This window comes from Bombyx mori, chromosome 23 (assembly GCF_030269925.1).
Source record: "Bombyx mori chromosome 23, ASM3026992v2".
Taxonomy (NCBI): domain Eukaryota; kingdom Metazoa; phylum Arthropoda; class Insecta; order Lepidoptera; family Bombycidae; genus Bombyx; species Bombyx mori.
Window position 1 is genome coordinate 4,871,059 of NC_085129.1, and position 22,566 is coordinate 4,893,624.

The window sequence follows — 22,566 nt, forward strand, 5'->3', positions numbered from 1 at the left end:
AAAGTATATTTTTTTATAAAAACCCCATAACTTATCTCAAGTCCAACGAAAAAGCCCTTTTTCATAACAATATACAAAAATAGTGGTCAATAATTTTAAATGCCATAGATAACCGATGGTAGTACTTAGTACATTAATACTATGAGGAAAATTATACCGTCCACGGTAAATGATGTGGTCGAATATTTCATTTTTTTATAGTAATGACTTCATATACGGATGAACTCTTAGAGAAATAGGTACTACGTATACACAAAATACATCCTAACCCAGATATCACAATAGTAAACAAACCATGCATCTATAAATTTATATGTTATCATTTCGTATACCCAATCGTGCACACGACAGTTTCACTAATGAAAAAAAACAACTAAATTAACAAATTCATTGTTGACATTAAAAATAAACTAATGAAACGAGATTTCGGTAACGCTATCAACGATATTTTACATAATTTATCACTTTAAAAATTCAAATGCACAGAACAGGCTTCTTCGATGACTCAAAAGATATCTCGATGCTTCGACCAATAAACAAGGGTATTATCGGGTGTTGTGACAAACGCACCTCCCACCTTTCATTATTAGACCTCATAGTATTTTATTTATTCGCGTTCTATATGATAAATGTATGATCAAAATCTCTTCATAGAAGTCATTAGTTGATTGAAATAAAAACTACTCTAACGGTCAGTTCTAAGTACAAAATATTTTTATATACATCTTCATCTTCAGAGGAACTATAGCATAATCTATACTAATATATAAATCTACAGTGGTTTTTATGGATGTTCCGTTATAACTACTGAACCATGCATCCGATTGACTTGAAACTTGGTATCCATGTAGAAAATGCATGTACTTAATGGATAGGCTAATATTTATGTGAGTGTTGGACTCCCTACACCAGTTGCGGGGGCATTAATTATGAGAATATTTGTGGGGGTGAGAAATAATAATGTTAATTTTAAATGCCCAGCGAAGCGGACGGTTACAGTTAGTCTAATATAAAGTGATAACATTAAAACACACCTTTTTTTATTTTTTTTTATTGCTTAGATGGATGGACGAGCTCACAGCCCACCTGGTTTTAAGTGGTTACTGGAGCCCAAAGACATCTGCAGCGTAAATGCGCCACCCACCTCGAGATATAAGTTCTAAGATCTCAGTATAGTTACAACGGCTACCCCTCCCTTCGAACCGAAACGCATTACTGCTTCACGGCGGAAATAGGCGGGGTGGTGGTACCTACCCGTGCGGACTCCCAAGAGGTCCTACCACCAGTAATTACGCAAATTATAATTTTGCGGGTTTGATTTTTATTACACGATGTTATTCCTTCACCGTGGAAGTCAATCGTGAACATTTGTTGAGTACGTATTTCATTAGAAAAATTGGTACCCGCCTGCGGGATTCGAACACCGGTGCATCGCTACATACGAATGCACCGGACGTCTTATCCTTTAGGCCACAACGACTTCATACATTTACCCTAAGACCGTATTTTTATATTTCAAGATATAAAAAACATTTGACTGCTTCGGTGGGGCAGTAGTTAACGTGACAACAACAAAAATCGTGGATTCGATTTCGAGTTCAGGTAAACTTTCTTATGTGAACAGGTTATTTCTGCCTATTCCTGTCGTGAAGCAGTGATGCGTTTCGGTTTGAAGGATGGGGCAGCCGTTGTAACCGTACTGAGACCTTAGAACTTATTTCTCAAGTTGGGTGGCGCATTTACGTTATAGATGTCTATGGGCTCCAGTAACCACTTAACACCAGGTGGGCTGTGAGGTCGTCTACCCATCCAAGCAATAAAATTAATTAAAAAAAATAGGTTTGTTTGCTCGTATATATGGTATTGAGCATATATCTATTTGTCCCGAAATCCCGAAACTAAAATCGGCGGACATTATAAAAATGATTACCTGGTTGGAATGGATAATGTTTTCTGTAAGATCCACTAAGATACCAACTATAAATCTTTAAGCTCAATTATTTCTCTAAAATTTCACTTAGCTAAAATAACAATTACCTAAAGCTTTCAAATGTATTCAAAAAATCTTAATATATATGATCAAAAATTAATATTAAACTATTCATTTTTTCATAAACATTTTCAAAATCGGTTCGAGTAAATAATTTGAGTGCTATTAATTTTCAAGACATAACTTGCTGTATGATTACTTGACACATAATTTCATTTTAATGAAGGCCTTTAGATAATGTTAAGTCGGTTGCTAATGCACCATATGTTTCATGTCACTGTGTCACCTATTAGAGCTCCTTAAGAAGGAATATTATATATGCTATTGAATATTGCTACTTTAGAACAGTGGGATGAGAACCATTGATTATATACCATTAATTAGTAATTTTGTTTTACGAACCTAAAAATTTTGTAAAATTTGGATAGATCATTTTCACCTTTCAATATGAACATAGTTGGATAATTTAGAATTTATGTAAGGAGTCTTAGATTATATCCTAAATTACAATGGAATCTTATTCTTCTTTTCCTTGTCCTTATCCCACTACGTGGGCTCGGCGCAGCATGTCTTCTTTTTCTATTCAGGCCTATAATACGTCATCTTTACCCATACATTCTGCCCTTGCATATTCACTTTCACACAATCCATTCAAGTCTTTTGACGTGACAACGTCTGCACGTATGCAGAGCCCGGCTGCACGTACGAAAAAACATGACTCATTGAGGCGTTCCATTTAAGGCTTGAAGTGCAAGCGAGAGCGCGCAACGAGCGACAAAGAGGCACAATCGGCCTCCGCGTTCGGCAGCGTTCGACATCTGTCTCTCTCCTACTTGAGTGAGCGATGCATCCCCGTGGACAGCTGCTATACAATAATACATTTACATGTTTTGTCAAGTATGAAGTTCAGTGAAAAGTGAATGTGGTGTCAATTGTCCATACAAAATATCTATCAAACAAATAAAATTAAAAATTTCTTTTGAAAAATGAAACCATTCCATCAGTATTTTCTTATGACGTTGTCACGTTCAACTATCGTTAATAAACCGACACAGACAACCGATTTATTTTTTAGTATACCATGAAATATACAGACAAAATTGAAAATTTAATATTGAATTTATTACTATCGAGATTTCAACATATAATATAGTCTTTATGTTATCTATATCATAGGTTTCAACTAATTGCCCCTCCTTTGATGTTGCGTAATTCGAACAAAAGGTGATTGTCACTTTAATTAACCGCGGTGACGTCATGAATCGCGCCCACGCCCCTAGCACTACCAACTTACTTTAGTAAACAATGGGGCTTTTTTTTCATGAAACAGTAAATGTTGAGATTCCTCCAATTAATACGTAAAACCAATTTAGTCTTCAATGTATCGACGCTTTTAACAATATGCAATGTCTAATAGATTTTTACGAGAAAATCCAACAGTCGCATACTAATGCGTTCCACTTTATGACTTAGTAATCACAAAAAAAGACTGCCTATATGACTCTAAAGCTTTATGATATTGGTATCAAGTACAGATTTGTGGCTATTTAGAACAGAAGCAAAGACCTTACTTTCTACCAAGATAGTGGAGGCAGCGACTTGACTGAGTCCCTGGCATTGCTGATGTCCATGAGCAATGGTTTCTGTTTACAATCAAGTGCGCCGTATGCTCGTCTGCCCGCAAAAGTTATAAAAATGACAACGAAATTTGTTAGAAAGCAAACAAATTTTTCAAATCAAAAACACGCCATGCAAGCTGTAAAAATTGTGCACACAAAAATATTCGTCCTCGCTAAATATCTATTGTGCTGCTACAAATAAAGGAAAGAAGAAATGTAATTGAATCCTGATTCAAAAATTACATTAGTGGTCTCTCAAGAGCGGTTATTCACGCGTTTAACATATGCTTAATGTTAGAAGATCTCAGCTGATTGACGTACTGACTGACTCTTGAATTTAAGTAGCGTGCATGTGTTTGTTTATAACAACTATATGAGTAATTCATTACGTCTAATAAAATTTAATAAGCACTTACACAGATTACTGGGACTATCAGAAACGTCCAGAAGTTTGAGTGACATTTAATGGAATGCCATTTTAGTTTAGTTGTTTGCAATATAAATTAATTCTTATTTAATTACGTTTGTAATAACATGGAAGATAATTAATGCTACGGTGTCGTCGGTGCTTAAATAAATATAATATTTATTTGAAAAAAAAAGCGATGTTTATGTTCAAATACCAATATATCACCTAATTACTATATTATCCCATTTAAGATCCGGTATCATTAAATCAGTGTTTTTGTTGGTAGACGACCCATGACCACCTAAAGTAATGGGCCCATGGGCCCATGGACATCACCGACCATTAATAAATGCGGTCAAAGTCTCGATCGGCGGAGATATAAGTTCTAAGGTCTCAAGTATAGTTACAACGGCTGCCCTACCCTTCAAACCGAAACGCATTACTGCTTCACGGCAGAAATAGGCAGGGCGGTGGTACCTACCCGCGCGGACTCACAAGAGGTCCTACCACCAGTAAGAAACTTCATTACAATTACACTTCATACAAAATAATACTTCATTACACAAAACTAATATTAAAACAACACCACAATATATTTACCGTCGGTTTATTTATACGAAATATTCGATTCATCAAAAAAAAATGTTGTTTTTAACATCGGAGTAAACCCCGAAACGAAGCGAACAGCCTTTTCAATTTTTGACGCATCAAAATGTCAAACAAGATCAGTGATTCACACTAATCTAATCACACAGTTGGCTTCGGTGGCGCATTCCCACAGTCGCGAGCCACAATGGCCTATAGTACGCAGTGCCGCGTGGGTGGCCAACGCAGCACCTACAAAGCGATGCACTCAAACTGATAATATTCATCTTTATATTCACATTAATATAATGTCATTACGATGCGGAATTAGTTATGGAACTAGCAACTAATTTATCTATTGTGTGTGTTTATTAAGTTGGATCGATGGAATTTTGGAACGCTACGTGTCTCTCCTCTCTCTGCCCACTGAGTTTCTCGCCGGATCTTCTCAGTGGGTCGCGTTTCCGATTCGGTGGTAGATTCTGCGAAGCACTGCTCTTGCTAGGGTCAGTGTTAGCATCACTCCGGTTTGAGCCCCGTGAGCTCACGTACTAGTTAATGTTACACTGAAATAGCCTCTCAAGGCTCAAGGCAAGCTTAGGTAGGAAAAAAAATCCTCTCATTGGTAAATAAATATGTTTAGTAATTAGGATTCTCCGATAGTATGATTCAAAATTATTCGTGACAATTTAGCGTCCTGTGATATTCTCTTCTTAAAGAACCCGATGGTGTGCCTCACATTCTTGATGATATTGACTGGGGTAAGCATCTTCCTACGGTGTAGATACTACATATTTGTCTGCCTATCAAAGGAAAAATAATATTATATAGAAAGAATGGAGAACCGTCCAAACCGTCTCCTTTTTAACTGCATACAGGTATACACCATGGTGTATAAATTAAGCTCTCCATTTATACATAAATTTTAATTGATTCTTTACGGATATGTGTATCTAGAGTGAAGGCTAAATATATAAACACACATAAATCGAAACCAGACTCCCTTTAATCAATAGTTATCAAGCATTAGAGCGACTTTGAACGATATACATAATATGTATAATCTATACTATTTTTTTTTATTGCTTAGATGAGTGGACGAGCTCATAGCCCACCTGATGTTAAGTGGTTACTGGAGCCCATAGACATCTACGACGTAAATGCGCCACCCAAAAATCCATACTAATATATAAATCTACAGTGATTTTTACGGATGTTCCGGTTTAACTACTGAACCATGCAGCTGATTGATTTGAAATTTGGTATCTATGTAGAAAATACATGTAGTTAATGGATAGGCTAATATTTATATGAGTGTTGGACTCCCTAATAATAATGACAATAAATAATAATGTTAATTTGAAATGCCCAGCGAAGCGGGCAAGTACGGCTAGTAAATATTATGGACATAATATGATGTGTCCCGTAAATAATACAATAGGAACTTTTCAAAATGTGAAATGGTTTTAATAAAAGACTAAATAATGTTTTTTGCTCAAAACATATCAAACGTATTGGTAAATTGTGTAAAAAATTAATAAATAAAATATTACAAAAATAAATTATCGTGAAACGTTATATTTTCATTAGTACCACTACAAAATTTTCAAAAGCTAAAGTATATCCGGTATGGTCTAGTGGCTAGGATACCTGGCTCTCACCCAGGAGGCTCGGGTTCGATTCCCGGTACCGGAATTCTTTTTGACATTAAATTTTTAATTCTGAACTTCTTCTTATTCTTCCTATCCGTACACTCTTGACAGAGTGGTCGTGGCGTGGAGTGGCTTTCGGGGTTTCATACCACCGATATTATTCTCCGATTATTCTTTAGCCCAGCACTATTTTAAAGTGGCAAAGAATATATACTCATAGCATTGAAAAAGAAAGACATAAAATAATACACAGACAATAAAATAATATACATACAATAAAATACATCTATCACATAACATTTCTTCGCTCACTCTCCTCTTACACATATCATAGTTAAAACTTTCTTAACAACTTCATTGTCATTTCGTCTCATCACATGTCCATACCATCCCAAACGCGCACTTCTCAACTTCTCTGTTACAGGTGCCACTTTCAGACTTCCTTTAACATATTCTAACATATTCTCATTCCCATAATTGTATCTACAAAATTACTAACTATACTATATAATACGTAAAATGTAATGTACACAACAAAAAAAACATCTAGATACTTGTTTCCTGTCCCTTGTTACAATATTCAATCCTACCACAATAAAAAAAATACTTAGTTTAGCACGTTCTAAAATCTTATCTCGACCGGATGTATTAGGATCTCTCAAAGGCTCTTTATCCTCAACCCAGACCCATTAGCAAGTTTCACGGCGCACGTTCCTAACAGAGAACAATAACATCTAAAATTTATCTTTCATTTGACGCCACATATATTCAAAACCCTTCAATGCGTCTTATGCTAATTCCACGATTTCCTGTTAACGAACTCATAGTTTACAAATCAAATTCTTCGCGTTACAACGATTGTCTAACAACAGATTTCTTTAAAATAATTCTGGGAAGTCGAACGGAATGGCGCGAAATTTACATGTCAAATTTATAGCTGACAAAAGATAATGTCAAATATTTTTAATAAGTAGACAAGAGGACGGTTTTTATAGCTGTAAAGAATACATTCACTATATAGGTGAAGTAATAATAACTGAACTTGCCAATTGGACTTTACGTCGGGAACTACACCACCTTGTGAAGGAAGATCCGTACTTAGCAATGGAATGAAAGTTAACTCATATTATTTCTCAAAGCTCAAACCATTTCCGTGACAAATTCAATCAAAATCGATTTTATAATTTAAACGGGAAAACGTAAGGGATAGTAAGTGCTACTTGCATATTTATAATTTTAGTACAAGTAATTGACTCAGCAAGCAGCATTATAAGAGGACATGCAGGGCGCACCTCAATCACATAATGGCAAGAAAAAGAAGAAGTTTCACATTCAGAATTGAATCTATCATTTGGTATATACTGGTACCGGAAATACAAATATATAAATATAAATAGTAGATAGCATCATCAGACTGATCTTCTCAGTGGGTCGCGTTTCCGATCGGGTGGTAAACTCTGCGAAGCAATGCTCTTGTTAGGGCGACTGTTAGCAGATTCAACAGACTAGAGGACCGTGAGCTCACCTACTCGCTCGGTGAATCTAGTATGACCCCTCGAGGTCACTACGATAGGCATGGAAAAAAAAAACCCAGACTCTGAATAATACATGTCTTTAGCAAAAACAATGATTCCGACCGGAAATCGAATCAAAGCCCCGTAGCATATTAATCACTAATCACGAAGACGACTTTATTGCACATTGCATAGAGGTGAAACGGATTTAGAGTTCATATTTCATTTGATGTCCTTTTTTACTGTATAAACGGGGAATTGACGACCGACTTAGTGGTTTCTAGAAACTTTACGCTAAAGACATGAAGACAAATAGCATAACTATAAAACGAATGAGTTTTTCACCCCATAAACAGGCCTGGTATCCTTGCGGTCTCTCAAAATGCCCCACCATCAGTAGGTACGCAAATTACTTTTTTTAACAGGATAAAAATAATTAATAAGGAGTCGACCTGTTATTAAGCGGTTACGTATAGCTCGTATCGCGAATGGCAGCCACTATGACAGGAACACATGATTTCATTTTAATTGCTAAACACTAGAAATAAGAAAATCATAAAATATATTTAAATTATCGGTACCGTTTAGACGTAACGAATAGTTAAATAATACGACCGAAGATCACAATGAAACTACAATATCGCTTCTAAGTCCTTACAAAATTTATATCTAGGCACATATTTTATGTGGAAGCTATTTTTATTTGCCGTTTTCGGTTGGAATATCCATTGAAATGATTTAGTGATATTAAAATTCTACTGCAGTGCCGCTTTTCCCGTTTAATCCTTGATTAGTCATTAATAGGTTTTCGATTGTTAATCCTTGCGGCCATTAATCACGTTTCTGTATTAATTTATTCATTATGTCCGAGTTAGTTCTTCGAAATGTAAATGCGTGTTTCGATGTGTTCTTCTAGTTATTTTAATGGCTTTTTAAATTTGTTAGACTTGTAACTTGTTTTTGTTTAATTTATTTGGGATGTTGAATTGAATCATGATTTTGGACGATCTATTAGGTAGGTATTAAATAAAGAAATCGTATTTCTGTTGCCATAATTGTTGTCTTTTGTTTTAAAATGACTGGTGAATTTATTTCCGACTTAATGTTTTTACCACAGAACGAGCTTACGGCCCTTCTAGTGTTAAGTTGTTACCGGAGTCAAAAACATCACTACGTGAATTCTTTCTCCGATTTCAATATGATTTTAGCCTCATTTATATAATACAGTAAAGGCTGTCCAAGCCCTTAGGCTAGCAGTGCTATTAAACACTGCTGCTTTGCGGCAGAACCAGGTAGGGTAGTGGTGCCTACCCGTATAGATACATAAAGCGCCCTACCATCATGTAATTACGGAAATCACAATATTCCGGAGAAGTAATTCGCGAATATGTGTTCAGTACGTATTTCAATTGAAAAATTGGTACCTGGCTTCGTTAGTCACGAGGTTGAAATCACGAAGCAGCGTCGCTCAATACACTGGGTGTCTTATCATTTAGGCCACCCCGGTAACCGTACTCGTCGAACTCGACAAAGAGGTCGACGTGCAACCTAACCCATGCATCAGCTCGCTAAGTTTCTCGCCGGATCTTCTCAGCGGATCGCGATTCCGATCCGGTAGTAGATTCATTTGCGAAGCAGCTGCTCTTGAGTTGTTAGGTCTCCTTCGGAAGCGCTCGGGCAGCTGTTAGCAAATCCCTCACCTCCTGGCTGAGCCTTTGGTCGTCCACCTGTCCTAATGAAACTGAAAAAGGCTCCGGGCCACCAGTAATCCTTCAATCATAAAAAAAATTTAATCCAAGATGACTTGGTATTAAATTTACGGTCATCTTGAGAAGTCAGCGTCAGTTGCATTGTGCAGCGTACATACTAATTACATATTAGTTTATATATCACGAATTTTAAATTATGTTTTGTTTGTTATTTCTTCTTGATTACCTTTGTAGGCAGAAGGGCATACGGCCCACCTGATGGTAAGTGGTTACCGTCGCTCATGGACGTCAGCAATACTAGGGGCACAGCCAAGTCACTGCCTACCATAAAGGTTTTATTTCCCTCTGTATTTTCCTTTACTATAAAATTTCTGCTCTGCGTAAGTTTATCGGCCAAAAGTGTCTAGGGCCATTCATTTAATCAGTAATTTGGCCAGTTTTTCAATAAAAATTAAAGCAATATGACACGTAACTAAAAAAGACGCTTGAACCCGATTTATTTCATGTAAGCTAAAAAATATAAAGGTAAATATCATCGTTCCTCGATACAAATTATTGTGAAAAATTTGCAAACCACTCGGACATTTTGAATCTGGTGAAAAGACGTAAAGATCCAGTTATATAGATAGATACAAACTCAGCCAACTCTCACACACCCACAACTACAAATCCTGTTAAAAACCATTAAAATTAGAATTGTTTCAATAAAACTGTATATGTTCATTTAAATATTTAAAAGTCTGAAGACTAAATGATCTTACTTAGCATACGAGTGAATGTTGCTTAATTGACAGCACCAATTATTATGAATCTACTGAAGCAAGCTTGACTTAACATGCAGATGCGCGATAATGCTGATCGGATCCCGTCACTAGTTGTCGTATTTAATGGAGCAAACTCGTAATAATGTTGTCTGTGTTTTGCTACTTGTACATAATATTCTAAGTTATACAAGATCAGAAATCCATGAAATCAAATCAAATTGAACATTTAGCGAATTTTATTTATTTAAATTAAATAAAGGGAAATTTTAATCCCGTTCTCCCGGATCGTTTGGAGCCTCTAGGTCTGCGGAGGGACTTCGCTTCTCTCTGCATTTGTACCGTATGCTCCATGGGGAATGCTCTCAGGAATTGTTTGAAATGTTTCCATCATCTCATTTTTACTGTCGCACCGCCCGCCACCGGAGTAGAGTTCACCCATACTACCTGGAGCCACGTTTATCCACACTACGTTTCCAGAGATCTTTTTTGCCACGTACCATCCGGTTTTTTAATGAACTCCCCTCCACGGTGTTTCCCGAGCGCTATGACATGTCCTTCTTCAAACGAGGCTTGTGGAGAGAACTTTACGTCGTATATCGGGCTTATTTTTTTATACAGAAGTGTGGTGTTTAGTCTTAACCAGGATGTATACACAATATGCCTTAAACCAAAAAAAAAATTTATTTTCACAAGTTCCTTTCATTATCTAGGTCATTGGTGAATACCTAGGTAAATACGTAGGAGGTTCGGCCCTCTACCCGAAAAAAAAAAAAAAAAAAAGAAGGTAAATACTAACTTATTACTTACTTATTTAAACTTCAGCAATGTCGTATCGTTCGATACGAGGCCATCGATCGTTTTACCCATTAGGTCCCAACGAACCCTAAAACACACTAGGGATATTTCTTTGAAACCTACATTACATTACATCGTATTATCATAAAACAGTCGAAGTCGCCCTAAACACGTCATTTCGGATCTTCTCGATCCACTATCGGTGCACTTAGGTACCTCAAGCACCGGTCACCGTTCTCGTTGGGTTCGACGAACAAATTATCCCACAGACACAGCCCACTGAGTTTCTCGCCGGATCTTTTCAGTGGGTCGCGTTTCTGATCCTATGGTAGATTCTACGAAGCACTGTTCTTGCTAGGGCTAGAGCTAGCAACGTCCTCAGGTTAGTGACCCGTGAGCTCATCCACTCGCACGGTGACGCTGGCCCTCTAAGGTTACCAGATTAGGTAAGAAAAAAAACCTTAAAGTACTATGTATAAATGTCCTCTACCAAAGTAAAAAACAAATAGATAAAACGTATTTCAGTGTCTTTCTAAAATGCTATAAAATGTCACAATCATCTGAATATATTATTTAATGCCTGCATAATTCACACTTTGAAAATATTCATTTGAACTAAACAGCTAATGTCCGAAGAAAATTACAATTCAACGTGTTGTCGTATACTCCACGTGTACTATTCATCACTACGAGACCTTTTTTGGTCGAACAAAAGATCTGACGCTAAACACTTCCATTATTGCTAACAAAATAGACAAAGAAACATTGTGCGAAACAAAAGCGTCAAAGGAAAGATTGTCGCTATTAATTTCTACACTTCGGACATTTGTAACGGTGCGTTTTTGTCGTTATGTTAGATTCAGTCCCGTGGAGCGAAAAAATTAACTCACAGCGTGCGAACTTTTAGCGTTCTAAACAAAAGCTACAATGGTCTTCTCTCGTTTCGCTCTCAATATCCCTATAAGTTTTTTTTTTTAAATCGACTTCAATTAGTAACGCCATAATATCACCTGAGCCGAGAGGCGAGACCTCACACGACAAAGCCGCGTATTTTGGGTTCCTATTCACAAGTTATAATAAAATATTGTTGGCTTCAGACCCCACGGGAACGCTCCAGCAAGCAACGGCCGGTTTTATAGTCCAGTCCCGTGTAATAACTGTGAGATATGATGTTTTTGTAATTATTTACGACCATAACAATTCAAATATAAAATATACTATTACATTATTTATTAACACTAATCACACCAACACTTACTGATACCTATTTCTACTATAGCAGGTAGATAACGGTATTACACTAAAAAACAACACAAAATCAACAAAAAAATAGTATAATAACTAGATTAATTCGTAACAAAATATTAATGAAGTCAAATGTGCAATAAGATGATACATGCAATTGAAAAAGTTCAAAATGGGTCATTTGACCCGTTAGGATATGTTTAGTGTTAAATAACAAGATTAAAAACAACGATTTAAATATTTAGTACTTAAAGATTCTTTACAATGTCAAACCTGAGATAGGAATATATTAGATACTAGCTAACCCGGCAGACTTCGTAGTGAAATAAACATAATACAAAAAAAAGGAATCCGTCCGACGGGGGGCACATCAAAGGGAAAACAAAATTGTTATTTTTATTTAATTCCGAGCACTTTCACATTTATCTACCTTTTAAACTTTCTCTGGATTTCCTCAAATAATTTAAGACCAAAATAAGCCAAATCTGTCCAGCCGTTCTAGAGTTTTAGCGTGGCTAACGAACAGCAATTCATTTTTATATATATAGATTTAGTACTTTAAAACGTTAAACCTGAGATAGGAATATACCCAAGTATTCAAGCTAAAACGCGAATCTTAGTATCGTAGCAAGCTCTAAAGTGTATGAGGTGCCGCAATTTCGCACTACATAGCCCAAGTTCATGCGATCGTTACCGTTCATAATCGACTTGAACGAGCGCTTCGCACGAACTGTGCAAACTTAATTTTTCATGCTCAAACATAAGTCGGTAACAAATAATAAAGATATTTTTTTCCTACCTAAGCTGAGAGCCTTGAGAGGCTATATCAGCGTAACCTTAACTAGTAGGTGAGCTCACGGGGCTCAAACCTGACGACGTTGCTAACACGAACCCTAGCAAGAGCCGTGTTTCGCAGAATCTACCACCGAATCGCAAACGCGACCCACCGAGAAGATCCGGCGAGAAGCTCAGTAGGCTGTGTCTGAGGGTTAATTTACTCGTCGAGCCTTTCATCGCAAGCGACGGGTTCGACGAGAACGACGACCAGTGCTTGAGGTACCTAAAAGCACCGTTAGTGGATAGGGAGGATCCGAAATGACGTGTAAATAAAAGAAGAACTCATCGAAAAATATTGGACTATGTTCAAAGGCAGCTCGTAAAGTAGCACCGGGATAATCTCGAACGCCGCCGCGTAATAGATCCTACAGTTTACGACGTGCTAAACTCCCGGTACGTATGAAGTAATGTTCATAACAGTGAACTGTGTCAAGAAGAAGTTTCGGAGTTCTTGACACGTTTGCGCTCTCACCTCGGACTACGTACTTGACACTTTGAAATTTCGGCATTCTAGTCTTGAACAGCATTCAGAACTAACTTGGTATAAGGCACGTATAATAATGTGTAATTTTCATTCACCTCCTCGCTCTCCGGGTTCTAAAGGAAAAATCACGACAAACAGCTCTTTTCTTGATTTTTACATCCCGCTGGGTGTCGTTGTCGAAGGCGTCGGCACAAGACACACACAGAACCAGCACAAAGCGAAGGAAACGCTTAACGCACACATTCTGGAGATCAAAGAACGCGCAATCTGTGTGAAAAAAAATAACGTTTTGGTCCCAAAAGGGCGGACCCGGTTACGCGACCCAATTCACGCGAGCAAAGTCGTACGACCAAGAAATTGAATTGAACCTCGAACAACAAATTCGAACGCGTATCGAATTGTTTTACGTTTGACGAATTCGCTTTTCGAAAAATTTTTAAATTGAACACAATAGACTATAATGATGCATTTTTCTCTTTCTTTGTTCGCATCACATTTCGTTAAAGAATTTTACGAACGTTGGCGGCAAACTTTCCCTTTTAAATCTTATCGATCGTGTGGAGATAGGGCTAAGTTAAGCAAACGATATTGTTTTTGCAAGACTCGTGTCGTTGGATTCTTGGCGCAGCATCGAAAGCATTGTTTCAACATTCTTTGATTAATTCAACAGGACTCGTTTACAAGTAAATTATTCAAGTCCAATTTATTGCGAAGATTACGTAATTTTTTTTTTGTCCTAATCAAAACTGACTGTATATCATGACTAAATAAGATCAGTAACAAAAATCCTCACTACCCAATCGTTAATTATTATCGTTAGATATTCAAAGGAATCATTTGTAACAGTCTCGTTTAGAAAATCACATCTGCTAAACTTTATTAGCTAGCCTTTTGACAAAGGCCAAGTTGATGGAGGCGCGTATCAAATCGCGTGATTCAGTCCGCTCCTTAGCACAGCTGGTTCGAGCGAAGCAAATTATATTATTTATTGTTCGCCGATTCTTATGGGTTATTTATGAAAATCCAGACTCGTTTCGCCACGGTACCACGTACCTGGCGGCCTGCTTTCAGAATGTGTGTCACCTTGCCTAGAATTAGTTACGCGTTCCCAGCTGATGCGCGATCTTCAATCATTATTTCAAATAATACGTCTGCTTTTGCATTTCCGTGATTGATTATACCGTTAATCCCGCTGATAATGTCTTACTGACTTTCTCTGTTACTATGATTCTTTCACTTGATGTATATGTACATATATTTATCGACTTAAAAATAGTCAGCTTAATATATCCTAAGCTTAATATCAAAGTACTTAATGCTAGTCACTAAATAATAAATAATAGCTTAAAGAAACTAACAAAATACGTTTTATAGAAAATCCAACTAAAAAATACAAAATAAATTTTATTAAATTTGAATTAAAAATAGTGTACGGAAAATTTTATTGTAAAAAAAGCGTGGGGTGCATGGTATCAGTGGTTATAAATATTTTATAAACAGATATGAGTAGAAGGGTTATTTTCATAATATTCTGAAAAGCACCCCACGCTTTTTTTACAATAAAATCATTTTTTCTTAAAAAAAATTTCTTTTCTATTTTTTAGTCGCATTTTCTATAAAAGCGTATTTTGTTAGTTTTTTTAAACTATTATTTATTTTTCATTTCTTAGTTGTATTAAATTTTTTCAATTTTTTTTTAAATTTTTATTTTAATATTAAACTGTCATCGGTCCTTAATAAGTATACCAAATTTCGAGTTAATCCAACTTTTTGACGGGGGTCAAAATCGTGTTCAAAGATTCCGTTAGATACTAACATACATACGTCTGAAGCTAATAAAAGCGTATCCAAAAGATTTTTTTTTATCTAGCTTACTTATGTACTAATAAATTCCTAATTTCATCATAGAGAAATAAATTCGTGAAATGAGCTCTCTCTGCTACTTTATTACGTGGACCACCTCGCTCCGTTACATCGGCAGCGCACACCCCGAACTTTTTTTGCCTCACGGTAGCTGCACCGATTTGATTGCTTCGCTTTTTGCTCTCCTTTCCGAACAATCTGAAGTAATTGTTTGTTTTAAGTCCCGTAGATTGCGTCCGCTGAACGAATTTGTTACCGACATTTTGGTTTTACAAAATACGAGATCTCGAAACGTCTGAGCGGCTTTAGTACCAGACGTAATCCTATTTGGATGGTATTTTGTTAGTTCATTTGTGGTCTAACTGATGTTTTCAAATGTGAAATTAATTCAGAATTACGGAGCTGTCTCTGCTTTTTGCTCGAGACGCAGGTAACAGGAAACGGGTTGTCTGACAGTAATCCCACAAGCGTGTGTGTGTAATCAGCGCTAAGAATGCGTGAGTGCAGCGTTGACGTCGCCTGTTTTTTATGCATTTACCAGGATGGAGCCTATCAAGAATTTTCTGTCTAATCGTATTATCGTCTATCCCTTTTACGCCACTTATTATACTTGAGATGACAGATAAGTAATCCTGAACCAGTATTTTGCGCCATGTTAGCCTCATAAGTCGAACATTACTCTTTCATCAGATGTGAGATGTACTCAGAATGAATGTTTATGATTAACTTCTCTTAAGGTTTTCTATGATTCTTTCTCAGGCTACCAATAACCGGTTTGTTACCAACAATATCATGCATCTATATCTAATGTGTTTATCTTACATGAAGTACTCTCTAAGCACCTTTTTTATAATGCTTATTTACATAATGAAACCATTTCGTTGTTGATAATTTCATATTGTTTCCGCAAATCTAATTACAACATATGTACGCTTCTAATGAACATACCATAAAATTGCGTTAAAAATTTGTTACAGCGTTTACATTTAGATACAAATATTGTTTTGGCTTACTTCAAAAGGGACAGGGCTAGTAATTAATTACGGGACCCTTTGAAAAAGCATTAACAAATCAAATTTTGGTTGGCTCGCTCGCTAAACATTCTCAGGGCTTGATAATCCTCAAAAAGAACAGGTGATTAGAGGAAAATTCATAGGCTTTGTATCAGTTTCCACATCAATGACACTGTAATCCTTCGCAGATCCCGTTCACCATGAGTGAGGGCTGTCAAGGGGAGCTTATGGAAGTTTTCGGGAGGTTAACTGCCCCAACCTGGGCCTCTTGCATCGTCAACCCCAATATTAGACTTCGTTGCCAAAGTGACTTTAGCCACCCATGATACCTAACCCAGTAATGTTATGTTTACTCTTGGTAGGTCAATCGATTTGTTCTGAGCTTTATAATTATGCTATTATGATACACTACTTATGTACAGGAAAAAAGGTATGTACAAAAGCACTGTTTTATTTTTTTTGTTAATCACAAATACGTCAGTTAATAAGACAAAAATATAAGTAACTAAATTTTGATCGATTTTAAAATCAACCATATTTTTTATAATAACGGAACAATGTGAATACATGGAACATACTTAAGATCCCTTAATAATTTTCTGCAATATTCCTTATGTAAAAGGGAATAATTCATGGCATAAAAAATCCTTGTGAATTCCTTGTTTTGCTAACACGAACAATATAGTGTGTATAGTAATCCCAAATTAAAATTATCCCATACAAAATTGCCATTCCTTGAAATCTATTTTTAGTATTGTTCAAAGTCAACGCGTTGTTTTGTTCGATACAAATTAGAACCTCGGGCGCATAAAAAATGCACTATTAAATAAATAAAAACAATTTAACAAAATTAGAAGTTGTGAGTAATTACGAAAATTGGTTCCCGAAGTGTATTTGCTCTATAATTAAAATAATGATCCTGTTTTAGGTTGAGTTCGGATAAATTCTCATTTTTACCTGTGTTGATTTGTTAATGATTCATTCCTTAGATCAGAGATTTTTTTGTTTAAAAGCAAATATAAGTTTGAATTGAGAGCATGTTTGTGTACAAGAATTAAATATCAAAATTTTTGTCGTCATTCTCACCTAATTTTTTAACAAGAGAGAAACGAACAATATGTTTTGCTTTTGCATTAAAAACTGGGATTTAGAATGTGTTTTTAATGTGTATGATACATTTTGCCTTAAAACGGTGTTCGGTCATTCTAAACATTTTTTTCTATTGCTTGTATAGACGGATGAACTTACGGCCTTTTTTTTTTTTTTTTTTTACCACAGTAGAAAATCGCCGGATCCCCACCCGCACGGCAGGTGGGGTATGTGGAAGTCGAACCTCACTAAAAACTCCTGCCGCTCACAGCCGGCGCCCTACCCCGGACCGGGCGGAAACCCAGTCGGAGCTATTGAGACGGCGGGACAGGGCTTACGCAGAGCACATTACATCCATCCCGCCGTCCCCCAGACGCCGGACCGGCGGCCGCCAGCGACATGACCGCCGGTTCCCTCGGTCGACGGGCCAAGAGCCCAATTGATAGTGCCGCGCTACACCTTCCCCCGGAGCGGTCGGGGGAACGCGACCTACCACGCCGCCCCACGCCTAGGTTCCTCCCCGCACAAAGCGGGTGGAGCCCGAAGCTCTTAGGGGGTCGGGTTACGGACGGGACCCCGGTCCCGACCCCCTGCTCGGCGGCGGCGGGTTTCTGCATAGTGAGGGAACTTACGGCCTACCTGATGATGGGTAGTTATCAGCATTGTCAAGCGCAAATCCAAGCTGCTGCTTACTGCTGTAGCCTATCGTCAGACCTCGTTTGAAGTGGAATATACTACTGGTGGTAGGACCTCTTGTGAGTCCGCACGGGTAGGTAGCACCACCCCGCCTATTTCTGCCGTGAAGTTTCTGCGTTTCGGTTTGAAGGTTGGGGCAGCCGTTTACACGTCAATTTACTTCGTCTTTATTTACGTCATAATATTAGAAGATCTGTTTAATATTTAGCGATTTTGGTATTTAATGAGCAACACAAATATCATATCTGCGTTCAAAATTTCCCTGTATAACTGATAATGAACAGTTTAGAGTTTGTTAGCGAGAAATATGTAGATAAGGGTTCTATAGAAATAGGGGTGAATTAATTTTCTACATTGTTATGTTAAATTTTGATATTGTTACTTTATACTTCGAAGTTTTGATTCGATTGTTATGATAGTGAGTTTGGCTTAAACGTCATATAAATGATTATAGTCGTCAGTAAAGCGGATTATGTTAAGCCGTGCCTTTTTTATTTAGTTCTGAGAATTGTTAAGCTTCAAAAAGGTATTTCGGGGTATCATATTACTAGCCTGATTTGCCTATTTTTATTCACCTACTTTCAGTATTAGTAGTCTTCCTATAATTTTAATATAAAATGTTAACAAAAAATAGCCGGTGATTTTATGTTAGCATTGAAAGATATTGTCATTAATATTAACATCGTCCTTAAGCCAGCCAATAGAGGCTGATACACTTTCACTAAAACTAGTCAAAGATTTTATATCCAACTCAAAAAATTTATAATAATTTAAGATATTCAGAATAGTGGGAATAGTTCCAATGATGCTTAATGGAAATAATATCTGTTTCGGTAAAGCACTACTTATATGTATAATATATGTACTCAACGGGTTTTATTTACCTGTCCAATTTTTGTTCGACGTCAACAATAAAAAAGACAAGGATTATGTGTTGAATTATGACAATTGTAAATTTAATTTTAATAATATCCTCTTTGAAAGAGCCGCGGTCCCGTAACGCTGGGCTTTGACAAAGGACGGCTTTGTGGGCTAAATGTTCTTTGATTCTCGTGTAATTCGTTTTACGTTTGTTGCGTTCCGAAGCTGCGTATTATATTTACATTGTGTTATCGGGATTCGTTTTAAATATCTCTAACGTATAAACAAAGTGACAACACTCTTTGTGTGTGTAGAACCTTTTTTTGACAAACAACAAATTGGAAGTCCGTTACGTATGTTGGTTGTGTTTATTTAAAAAATTTGATGTTCTTTTTGACTCGCGGAAATCTCAAAACGTACCAATCCTTTTTATATGTTTTCAGTTTCTCTTAATTAGAGTACTGGGAATGGCTCAAATATAAGGTGTTTGCTTAAAATATGACTTTGGATATACTTTGACCAAATTCTCAAATTCTCTTTTTTTCTGTTCTGACAATTATTTATTCCATGAGTTTCTCGCCAGATCTTCTCAATGGGTCGCGCTTCCGATCAGGTGGTAGATTCTGCGAAGCACTGATTTTGGTAAGCGTTAGCACATTATCTCAGGTTAAACCCCGTGAGATATCCCTTTAGGCTATCTCAGAGAAAAGGTGGGGAGAAAAAAGAACAACTAGTGTAAATAATAGTTTTTTCTGTATTCAAGGTTCTGTCGTGAAGCAGTAATGCGTTTCAGTTTGAAAGGCGGGGCAGCCTTTGTAACTACATATACTGAGATCTTAGAACTGATATCTCAAGGTGGGTGGCGCATTTACGTTGTAGATGTCTATGGGCTCCAGTAACCACTTAACACCAGGTGGGCTGTGAGCTCGCCCACCCTTCAAAGCAATAAAAATAAATAAAAAAAGAAGGTAAACCACAACAAAACAATAGCAATCACAAAGAAGAAAGTAGATGGAATGAAACCTATCTTAAAAATTCCAAAAGCGTCTGCGTCCTCAAAACTTGAGATAACGACGTAATGACAGCGAGGGATTGGCATAAAACGCTTGTCCCAATACTCTTGGACTCATGTCGATTTAATTAAACCTGTATAATTTTGATCCGTCCAGTCTTGGGGCAGGTTACATGAAACTTTGAAATTCCCTGGATATGGCTAATCACTACATAGTATAAAACAAAGTCGCTTTCTCTGTCCCTATATCCCTATGTGTGCTTAAATCTTTAAAACTACTAACGGATTTTGATGCGGTTTTTTTTATTAGATAGAGTGATTAAAGAGGAAGGTTTATATGTATAATAACATCCATTAAATAGTGCAGAAATCAATAATAAATTACAGTTTCCGAAGCGAAGCGAGGGCGGGTTGCTAGTTAATGTTATTTCAAATTATTCATTTGTAAATGAATTTGTTAGTTCGGATAACGGTTGAAATGAAAGTAACTAATACTGTAAACTGATTTTCTAGACACGTTTAAGATTCACAGTAAAATTTAATTTATTATTGCGAATGTTACACTAAGTAAAATTTTCTGAGCGCTATGACATATCTGACGAGGCTTGGAACGTGGTCTCAGCATTTTTATTAAGTTTGGTATTGTTAATATTGGTTAGCAGTAATGTTACTTACTAGGCGGGCCGTAAGATTATCAGCTTTCAATAGTAATAAAAACCGTTATAAAATGTCCACCTTATTTAGCGAGAATAATCTTTGGAAGCGCGGTAACCAGAACAAATAGAGAAGTATTTAAATTACACAAAATAAAAATTAGCTCCTACGAAAAAACGTTTGCCGCATCCAATATTCATAGTCATAGATCGGCTAGATTGAAGGTTGCGTGGGTTCGCCCTCAAAGAAAAGGCCAGTTTTGTAGGCGTTCCAACTTTATCAAATTACAACCTGTGCTGTTCTGTGCGCCGACAAAGGGACCGATACGCGTTACCGTTTTCGGACCGACGAATTCGGATATTGCATCTCGCGTGAACTGAAAGGCAAATTAATTTACAACTACGACTTACCAACTATTATTTGAACGGGTTCCTAAGGAATAACGTTCCGAGTTCAATGACCCCGAATGTGTTCTAAGGTTCTCCTAGTGTCGGATAGATATGAGACATTCGAAACAGGAATACCAGAAACCTTTAAATGACCCCGGGGCTTAGTTAGACCTCATGATATTATCGAGACCATTGCTGAGGTTGGAGATTCGTTGAGTAAAAGTGTTGATTCTTAATGCATACATTTCACTAAAAAATTGCTGACAGTCGAATCAGAGTAAAGCGGCATGGTGACCATATTTTAACTTTTTTCCACGAATAAATATTATAATATTTATTGAAAGATTTTTCATTTTCGGTTCATGCAAAAATGACCTTTCAAATTATCATATTTTTTCCTTTTTATTGGCTGGTAGCCTAAGGGGCTATTGCATCTACGCCCGGACGGGAGTAGGTGAGCTCACGGGCTCAACCCGAGAGAATTTGTTCACACTTTTTTTTTTATTGCCTTTGTAGGCAGACGATCGTACAGTCCACCTGATGGTATGTGGTTACCGTCGCCCATGGTCTTCAGCAATTCCAGGAGCAGAGCCAAGCCGCTGCCTACCAAACAAGCAAGCAAGAGCAGTGCTTCACAGAATCTACCACCGGATCCGAATAGCGACCCACTGAGAAGATCCGGCGAGAAACTTAGTGGGCTTATCATAAAATCTGATATCTGATATATATAAAATTCTCGTGTCACAATGTTCGTTCCCATACTCCTCCGAAACCGCTTGACCGATTCTCATGAAATTTTTTATGCATATTCAGTAAGCCTGAGAATCGGCTACTGTCTATTTTTCATACCCCTAAGTGATTAGGGTTGTCCACCCCTAACATATTTTTTTTATTTGGACATTTTTTTTGTTATAATGAGGTATTATGTGGTTGAATGAGGTTTTGTTATTTTTATTACATATTCCCTCATCGTTCACAGCACTACATACCTCTTTCACTCATTTACCACATCCTTACACACTTACAATAAGTTAGTTTTTTTTCTACACTACAAATTCCCTAGAAATCTTATATATGGCAAAACAATGTTTGCCGGGTCAGCTAGTAAGACCTATAAAATTAATACACTCACGAACGATTGGTTTAACTGATTAATTTATTTATATTTCTCTTAGATACATATTTACAATTGTAGCGGCAGCTAACATAGTATAGAATCGGACAAAAAATGTGAATCACTCTAAACGATATTTAGAAAATAAACTTACATAATATAAGATCTCTTTTCAATCGGTCCCTCATTCCTGACGATCATGACTCCATCAGCTTCCGTCAACCAGATGTCTCCATCGATCCCGTTCTGTAGCTTGGTGGAGTGCGTCGCTG

The 22,566-nt window shown here is 36.9% G+C and overlaps 1 non-coding gene across 1 annotated transcript; it reads left to right on the top strand.

Annotated features, from left to right (window-relative positions):
* Window positions 1–6,226: 6,226 nt before the first annotated feature.
* Window positions 6,227–6,298, top strand: TRNAE-CUC (transfer RNA glutamic acid (anticodon CUC)). Its single transcript has one exon. It is a non-coding gene; the product is annotated as a tRNA-Glu (tRNA).
* Window positions 6,299–22,566: the final 16,268 nt, after the last annotated feature.